This window comes from Pollachius pollachius (assembly GCF_949987615.1).
Source record: "Pollachius pollachius genome assembly, chromosome: 5".
Lineage (NCBI taxonomy): Eukaryota > Metazoa > Chordata > Actinopteri > Gadiformes > Gadidae > Pollachius > Pollachius pollachius.
This window is the reverse complement of record NC_136938.1, coordinates 19,454,075-19,463,476: the sequence shown is the minus strand read 5'-3', so window position 1 is coordinate 19,463,476 and position 9,402 is coordinate 19,454,075.

Sequence of the window (9,402 nt, the reverse complement as noted above, 5' to 3'; positions counted from 1 at the left end):
AAATAGAATCAGTATTCTATTTGGTCAGAAAGCCTGACCAATGAGATCATCTTCAGCCATATTGAGCTTAATGCAATCTTGCCCTCAACGATGGACAATGACCGCTAGAAGAGGAAGTTGTTTAGAATTATTGAGGGCAGTCTGTTTTTTCGGATGCCATTTCATTCATGAGCTGATGAAGCTGTTTCGGAGAGCTTATTTTAAAAGCAGCCCTTAAACATAAACATATTTTAATGATTCATGTTTCATGTTCATGCAGGTTCACCCTTTGATCCTGTTCTTCCTGTTCTGTTCTCACCAAACCACCTTATAAAGAGGCCATCCACACTGGCCTCAAGTGGTCTTTGCTTTCCTTTGGTTCATGAGCACTGAGGAGAGTTCCTCTTTTCTTTATTTTAAAGTGCTATTCTCTGTTTCATTTATATCACATGAACCTGTGATGTAGGGGTTTTGATTGGTGCCAAGATTTGTTATTTTCTGACTGTTAGAATGAGGTATAACGCAATCTTTAGGTGCATCATTTGACTTGTAATTTTTTAACTATAACTCTTGACTTAGAGAGATGTTATTTGGCTGGATATTGTCCATACTGTAAGTAATATCTCTAATGTTTTTTAGAGATATTCTCTGCGGTCTCCACCATGATGTTTTCTACCTTGACACTAAAGAAAACATTTCTAGTCTTTGACCGTATTTTACCTTGATCTACATGGAGTATGTAGAAGTATGATAGTAGTAATGTATTCTACCTGGACTTATCGGCACGTCCACAGAGACCTCTAAATATTTCCTTGGTACAGTACGAATATTTTGTCCTTGCTATAGGCCACATTGTTGTTTGTTTGCATTTTTGTGTACAATAGACCCTGGGGTCCTCCACCTACACCACACAGCAGGTTTCACTGGGTGTTCACAGCTTTATTCAGCAACAATGTGAGGACGGCTTCATTTTAAGGTGCTATTAGGTACCAATGCTGATACTTTTTCACATATCTCTAAAATATTTTTTGCATGTAAAGATGGTCTCACGAAACAAAACAAAAAAAATCTGGAGCATGAAATTTCTAGTTAAGTCTAGACCAAACTGATTATTATATTTGTATTTTACAGAATAATTGGGGGAATAATGTTAAAGCCTCGGGAATGATTCATACATAAACAGGGTCAGATACTGAATGAACCTCATGGTATTTTATTTCTAAAGCCTATTGGGATCTTTATCAGTTATGTATAAAATGATCCCCATGATTATCGTGTAAAACTTTTTTTTTTCCATATCCCCCAGGCATACAGCTGGAGGGCAATGCAAGTGTCGTCTCCTACTCCCCAGCCAGAGTCCTTTATGTCTGGGGCTCTAAAGAAGCCTGTCAGGGCTAATACATCAGGCCCTATGCACACCAGGGACAGCCCTGCACATCACCGCTGACAGGGGACTAGGCCGGGTGAGGTAATGGTAGAGGACAAGGGGTAACACACACACACACACACACACACACACACACACACACACACACACACACACACACACACACACACACACACACACACACACGCACACAAACACTTCAATTATAGCAGTTGGGACTGCAGCACCTCTCTTTATCAAGGCCAAGGCTGGGTAGGGGCAGATATTTTAGACATGAATAACTGTCACCAGAGTTTAAACAATAATCTTAGTTTCAAGGATTGGAAAGAGACTTCTGTGACAGTGTAGTTGTGTGATAAAATGAGAGACATAACGGGGATTTACTGTACGCATGTTTTGATGTTGGAACATGGGCAGGGCTTTGTTATTCTTTGTGCACATTCTAATTGTGGCTTTTTCTTACAAAGTATTCAACATACTTTGCCTCATCAAAGACCTACACAATGGCCAATAAAAACAAAGAAACACACATATTTTGTGTTTTTTTTCTTTGTTAACACTGGGTGATAACAAAGATACCGTGATCAGAAATACCAAATGTATTTTTAAAAATACCAATAATTTATCACTGTGCTGGATTTGTTGACATCCATTCTCACTTTTGCATAAGCACCAACCAATCAATCAATCAATCAATCAATCAAAGCCAACCAAGTGATGAGCATATCCCACAGCATACCCAACAGCTGAAATCCTATAAGGGAAATATTTGAAGATGCCATTCAGAAGAATGTAGGTAAAAGGTTTTAAGCTTTCTGAAAATGTCTTTCATTCGCTCACTCACTCACTCCCTCACTCACTCAATTCACATTTTAGTGTGGTCCTCTACTCTGTACAGCATGCATACCATAATATAAGAAGGAGGGAGTTGCATCTGGGATTCAAATCAGCAGCATTAATATGGAAAGATTGAAGCGAGACTGCTGCGAGTGTAATAAAATTTTCCCCGAGCATGGTGATAGTGAGATTGACAGCTGGTGAGACCGGAAAATGAGCATCCAATCAAATCAAAAGGAAAACAAAAAAACATGACATCATCTAGATAACACTGAACAAACTGTGGTCAGCTGAATCAGAGAGTGTATCATCACTGGCATCTGCCACTGTTGCAAATAGTTTAAAGGGGCAGTGTGTATAATTTAGTGGTATCTAGCTACGCTGACTTGGCAGAAATGGAATATAATTTTCATAAATATGGTTTAATTAGTGTTTAATCCCATGTAAATAAGAATCGTGTTTTTGTTACCTTAAAATGGGCCCTTCATATTTACTAACCGCAGTGCAAGACAACATTGGCTGGTAGCACATGATCAATACATATAACAGATAGCGATAATTATAGGTCTATGCATGTAGTTTACCGCTATGGATGCAATAAGAGGAACGTTAATAGGCTGTAACTTCAGCCGTGTCCTACAACAAGTGAAGTGACCATGGTGACTATGGGAAAGATACCTGATTCTGATGTTTTAAGGGGGTTAGGGAGGGATATTCAGGAGGTTGAAATGTGGCTGCAACCTCACCACTAGATGCAACTACATTTTACACACTGGACCATTGCATAATGTAAAAAACGACTAAACTGGATTTTAAATTCAGAGGAATTATCGTTATCCTTCTTTTACGTTTCAGTAGATACCTTAGATCTCGTTTTTACTTTGACGTCCCTGTGGAAGACGGCTATTCCCCTGTATCCTGTCTGCTCGCCCACTGGTATACCACTAAAACTTTCGCCAACTTTCTTCCAACAACGCCTTTGAGAAACAAGAAATAATAGTAAAAATAAGAAAATAACACATTTGTGAGACAACAGAATGTCAAATACAAGTAGAAGTCAAGCAGTTGTGTTGATGTGTCAATCAGACAGGCTGTTAGGAATGAACATTCTCGAGACGCTTCAGCTGACTCAAGTTTCCGAACTGCAATGATGGCATGTGTTTCACTTATCAGATATCAATAACCGTCTCTCTGTTTAAACTTGCTATGGGTATTGAAAAGTCAATGTAATTAAAAGAAGGAATTATGTTTTGGTAACAGAAAAATGGGATGGTCCCTTCTCCGACGGCTGGGACACCAGCTGTCCACTACACTCTTGCATTTGTGTGTTTTGGAATAGAGTCTTGCAATGACCTGTAAAGAGACAGAGTTGTAATACAGCGAAAATGTGTGCAATAAAAATCGGTTAAAGGAGTGAGATACATAGACATCAACGACACCATCCAATAAGAAACCAGTAAAAATAGCTGTGCAAAGGCAATCATGAAAAACAATAACTAATGCATCTGCATGCATGTAGGAAGGTTCCTTCCTATGCATCTGTGTGTGTGTGTGTGTGTGTGTTGTGTGCGTGCTGGTGTGTGTGTGTGTGTATGTGTGTGTGTGTGTGTGTGTGTGCGTGCGTGCGTGCGTGCGTGCGTGTGTGTGTGTGTTTGCATTCACACCTATGTGCCTTTTTTGTTTGCACGTGCGTGTGATTGCTGTATGACTTTGTGTTTGTTAAGTATCTGAGAGACACTTAATCAATGCTTCCAAGAGAACCTTATCTAGGGAGTTGAGGTGCTGCAGACTGCAGACAGCAGACGGGAGATGCCCCATGTCAGCCAGTCAGCCATAATGAGACCAGAGTGCAGAGCTTCACTGACAGCCATGTTGTTGTTGGTGTCTGTTTGTGTGTGTTTGTTTGTTTCTGTTTATTTGTGTGTGTGTGTGTGTGTGTGTGTGTGTGTGCGTGCGTGCGCGCGTGTGTGTGTTTGTGTCTGTGTGTGTTTGTGTGTGTGTGTGTGTAAGCACACATGCTTATAGATGGATCTATACATGTATAGATGCTTTACTAAAGAAAGATAGCTAGATAGACAGACAGTAAGAAAGAAAGAAAGACAGACAGACAGACAGACAGACAGACAGACAGGCAGACAGACAGACAGACAGACAGACGCATACAGCTACTACAGTCAGAGAGACAATAAGTAATCATAACGCTAGTCTAGGTCAACGAACACGATGCACCAGTAGAATAAATGTGGGCTTTATTCTGACTAGGAGCACAATCATTTGTTGGGGGTAGTTGGAACAGCCGACACTGCCCCCGCCCAACTAGGACGCGAATCCACTAGTCTACCTCCACAGAGAGCACTAGACTTGCTTCGCACTAGTCGCTCGTGTAGTTCCCTTTGGAGTAATCTATTTATAGAGATAGGATAAATGCAAGCGAATGTTGAATTATATTGCACATTCTTTCGAGAAGTAGCCCTACATGTCGATGTGATTCATGGGATGTTTCTACGAGTGCAATTTATAAAGTGAACGCTTTTTTTGACCTTTTAGGGAGAAGGAATCGCATCTCGCTCGGGGACCTGCTTGCGGTAAGTTACTGTGCGTGTGTTGTCAATTGTCTGCAAGAACATCCTTGATTTAACTATTCAATCGTTCACCTCGTCACAAACTACTGAAAAAACTAACGTAACGCGACTGTTTTCTAATAAAAAACGTCTGGAAATCCAGGCAAAATACATGAACGGGGAAAACAATCAGTTTTTCCCGTTAGTTTTCAACGAATGGAGTTTGTTGTTGGAATGAACTGGACGCCACCTCAGATTCCTATGACATGATTTCACTTATACATTTATTAATCTTCGTGAGTCGTCATTGAGGTGTGACATATGGTCAGTGAAGACAGTTTTTCCACGGATCATTCATATACATTTAGGCAACACACCTTTAAATAATTGCGGGTGGAAAAATAAATTGGAACATCCTGGTTGAGGCGACCCATCTGCACCCAGTGGGGAAGAAGAGATAGCACAGGGAGAATGACAGGTGAGAAGTAGCCCACAACGGAGGGATTACTGGAGGTCATCTGCGAAAAGGAAATATCCGGCTGAGCTCATGTATTTCTTCACAGGCACGTGTGCTGCTGCTGTTCAACCTGACATTGATATCACATGAAGATGTTGATTGGGTAAAACAAATCTATTTGTGTGGAAGCAGATGCACAGAAGTTAAAGTTGGGGTTGCAAACAATTTCAGAGCTAGAAATGGGCTCATGGGCCCAAACTGGTTGGTAACTATAATGTCAGCATCTGGACATTTGTTTAATGAGGAAGACTAGTAATGTGTCATTCATTCAACATAGTCATTCATGACATGTTTAAAGCTGAATATTTGATACATTATGTCCTGGAATATAACAAAACATGAATTCTCTTTCATGCACAATTATTTGAACACTACGATGGCCTTCTACTTGTGTTGTCCGACTACGGCACATCCATCCACTAGTCACACTTGACTAAGACAAATCTTTTAGATTGGCCCAGTGGCCGTGCAGGTCCATTGAACAGCTTTGTAGGATACTGCTAGACAAAAAAAAGGGGACATTTGTTATGGAAGTAGTACTTCTCTAAGAGTAGGAAGAAATTAGTATAAGAACCAGCTTTGTCAACATCACATTTAAGGTGAACTGGTATACTTCTTAAGACGCCCCTACAGGTTGACAGTTCTGCTCATCTATCTTTAATGAAAAAGCTGGCGTGGACAAACATCCCAGATCCAGAAAATTAAATTAGTTCATCAGAATCTCTACAAATAAACCAACCAGATCCCCAATGCCTTGAACAGTTGTATAAAGGGTTTGACCTAAGTAAGCTGTTGTGGCTGTATGCAGATTCATTGGGCACTGCAGTCTGTATCAGATTTAAATGGAAATGTTCCACAACAAGGTTATTTTGTCTTGGATCTTTCCCATAATCCTGGTGAGGGAACCTGTATCGCTTATTTTGGGAAACATTACAGCACACTTGAATGTCCATTGGTGCATTCACTGGAATAACCAGCAGGCTGCATGGCTCCCAGTGGACTTGTGTCCTCTCTTCCAGAGCGTGCGTAGGATCTCACATCCGGCAGTTCATTGCCATAAGGAGAAACTAACCAGGAGATGCATCACCTTTTCAAGCTGGTTACAGAGCTAAAGAGAACATTGTGCACTGTGATGGATATGTTGGGACAACATATCATAGCTAGTATAACAAATACATAGGAATAACAAATAGGTAATTTTTCGCCATTGATCTCTATTTAAAGGCACTGGAGGTGAAATTCAAGATCTTTTAGTTGAGGGTCCTTTGTTAGAAATGGCAGAGCATTCCCTCAGGTATTAGTGAGTGAAATGCTCAGTTAAAACATCTTTTGAGTTGAAGGCAACTGCCTCCCTATGAGCCATTTATGATTTTAAACAGCTCCCGGCTCATTTCTGACCAATCAGGGCATTTTATTCCCTCATGGTCTGAGGTATCCAATGGGCCTGTCAGCCCAGAAGCATTTAATGCAACACTTCTCAATGGCGGAGACATGAGGGAGGGAGGGAGCAGATAGGGAGGGGACATCATTTGGTGGTTGAGTTTCCAAATCTTGCTCTCTCATTTTCTCCTCTTTTTCTCTTTAAAGCTGTTTAATTTCACCTTAATCACACCTTTTCAAAGGTATGGCTTGTTAACCCTTGTGACCACATCCACCAGTGTGACCAGGTTGGTTTGAAATGCTCAAATGCACGCCAGCCATGTATTGTTGAGGCTGAGAATCCTCTGCAGCACTGGTCCATCTGTCTCTCCCCCCAGCTCCCATCGCATCTTGGAGGAGGGAGTGGGTCTATTTGTGGATCACCGCATGGTGACAAAAGCCACGAGTCACAGTGGTACGGGCCTCACTCAACAAAAGTCCTGCCGGTTCCTTTATCCTGATGTCCCCAACAGTGTCACCTGCTGTGTCCTGTTCTTTACATGTTTTTGTTTTATTCCATTCTTTCTGAATGTCAGGAAACTTTTCTGGTCTCTGGCCTTCCGATATAGCATGATATATTGTGGTTCATTCGATTGTCTGAAATGGCCTTATCGCATCATCGACGGAATGGATGTATTATTTTCCACTTCCTGACGTGAGAAATGTATACGATTGAGTACTGACAAAAAAAAAAGGATAAAACAAATGCTGTTAAACTGGCCATCATGTGTTGATTTAATTACAGCAGGATAGCCTTGTCATTCAGGCCATGAGGCCACAAAGAGAAGAGATAATACCAATGCCCTGGTGCTGTCTCAAAGTTTTTCTTTGTACCTTAACCAGATTAAATTCTGTCAAACTGAATTAGCAAGCAGATGGTCATCCCAAGAGGCCACAGATAAGACCCGTAGCTGGGCCTGCTCGCAGCTCTGAGCTTTAGTCATGTTACTCTTTTCTCTAACAGTTATTTTATAGTAAATAAAGTTTTACATGATATATTATTGTTATAAACATTTGTTTGATTTGTCAAAATTGTGAATAACTGCGTGTGTGTGTGTGTGTATGAGTCGTATACCTAACTATAATGGTTCTCCCATATGACTCCGTAGTAGTATTGCGTTGTGTTTTAGGCGTACACTCTGGTTATTTACCACACTGTTCCAATCAGAGACACTTAGCACATACAATCCAATCATTAGCAACAGACGTTTCTTATAGCCAACGAGCGCAAAAGATGCCAGAATTCAAGTTGATTGCTCAAAAATGTGAACCAGATGCTCCTTTTTTTGGAATTACATATATTTGACACATAGGCAATTACAACTGGAGTACCATGCTCCATGGGTGGTCCTATCTATTCCTGGCCCTCTAGATGGAAGGACTGTGTGACTAGTTTGTACTGGGAAGAGCTCAGCCTCTCCACAGCAGTGCTCTGATGGGCAGCAACCAAAACACTAATTAGGAATAAGAATATATATATATATATATATATATATATATATATATATATATATATATAAAATCAGGACGTTAATTGAATGTTATCTTGCTCTTTGATTCCCTCTGGCAAGCCAAATCATCAATAATATTTATATATATGATATAAAACAGTGCCAATAAAACACAAGGTCTGCCTAAATGTTTTTTTTGTTTTGTTTGCCAACTCATTGTATGACAAAGTCCGATATTTTCAACACATTATTTGCCCAGACATTCTAAATACTTCCTACTGCCATTGCTGCACAATGTGGCAGTTGTAGGCCAATATGTCTGGATGGTTGCGCAATGCAATAACATTTATATTTGTCTAAATATCAATTGACCGCAAAAACACATCTAATTGCACCTCCCTGGGCTTCAAGGCACTGAAAATTACAATTCCTGGTTAGCTGACACAATTCATAGAGCGCAACACTAGACACTGGCTATGCTTGCTAAAAGGATAATCCCTTATTAAAGATCACTCGTTAGCCTTTTCAACAATGTGCGTGTGTGCGAAAAAAACTGCCCCATTAGAATTATCGGAAGTCCAAAACGTCCTCTGAATAACCGAGAATACACAACACAACCGCCAATGTCTCTCAAATTCCTACTAGTAAAGGATTGTTATTAAGGAGTTCAGGTGTTGAGTTTTGGACGAAGGCTACATGTTGCCACGTTAGTCACCACTCCAGCCCTCCTGGGTGTGTGGGAAGCACTGCTTTACCCAAGTGATCTGATTCACAGGCCTTCTGCTTCACAGCTCTCTCTTACCCCCAGCTCAGCTGTCCACAACCTCGACAATACATTCAACAACAACAACAACAACAACAACAACAAACAAAAAAACGGACACACAATCAACCCTCCCCCAAATGCAATTAACTGGCATATGTCTGTCAATCAGTCTATACATCTGGCTGTCTTTCTGTCTTTCTGTCTGTATCTGTGGTTCTGTCGCTTTCGCACTGTATATCTACTGTGCTTCCATCTCAAATGAATAGTTTATATTTGTTTAGTATGGTTGCAATTGTGGTGTTGTTTTGTCTGTGTTTCGAAAATGCTTGAAAGTATAAATACTTTTGAAGCACTGTGAAGCACACAGCAAATAATTAGTGTGATCGATCGTTATATTTTTGAGTGTATCAGCAGATACATGGTCATTTCCTCCTGCAGAAAGGGTTGTAGGTAGAGATCACTGCAACAAAAATCCACCACCATGA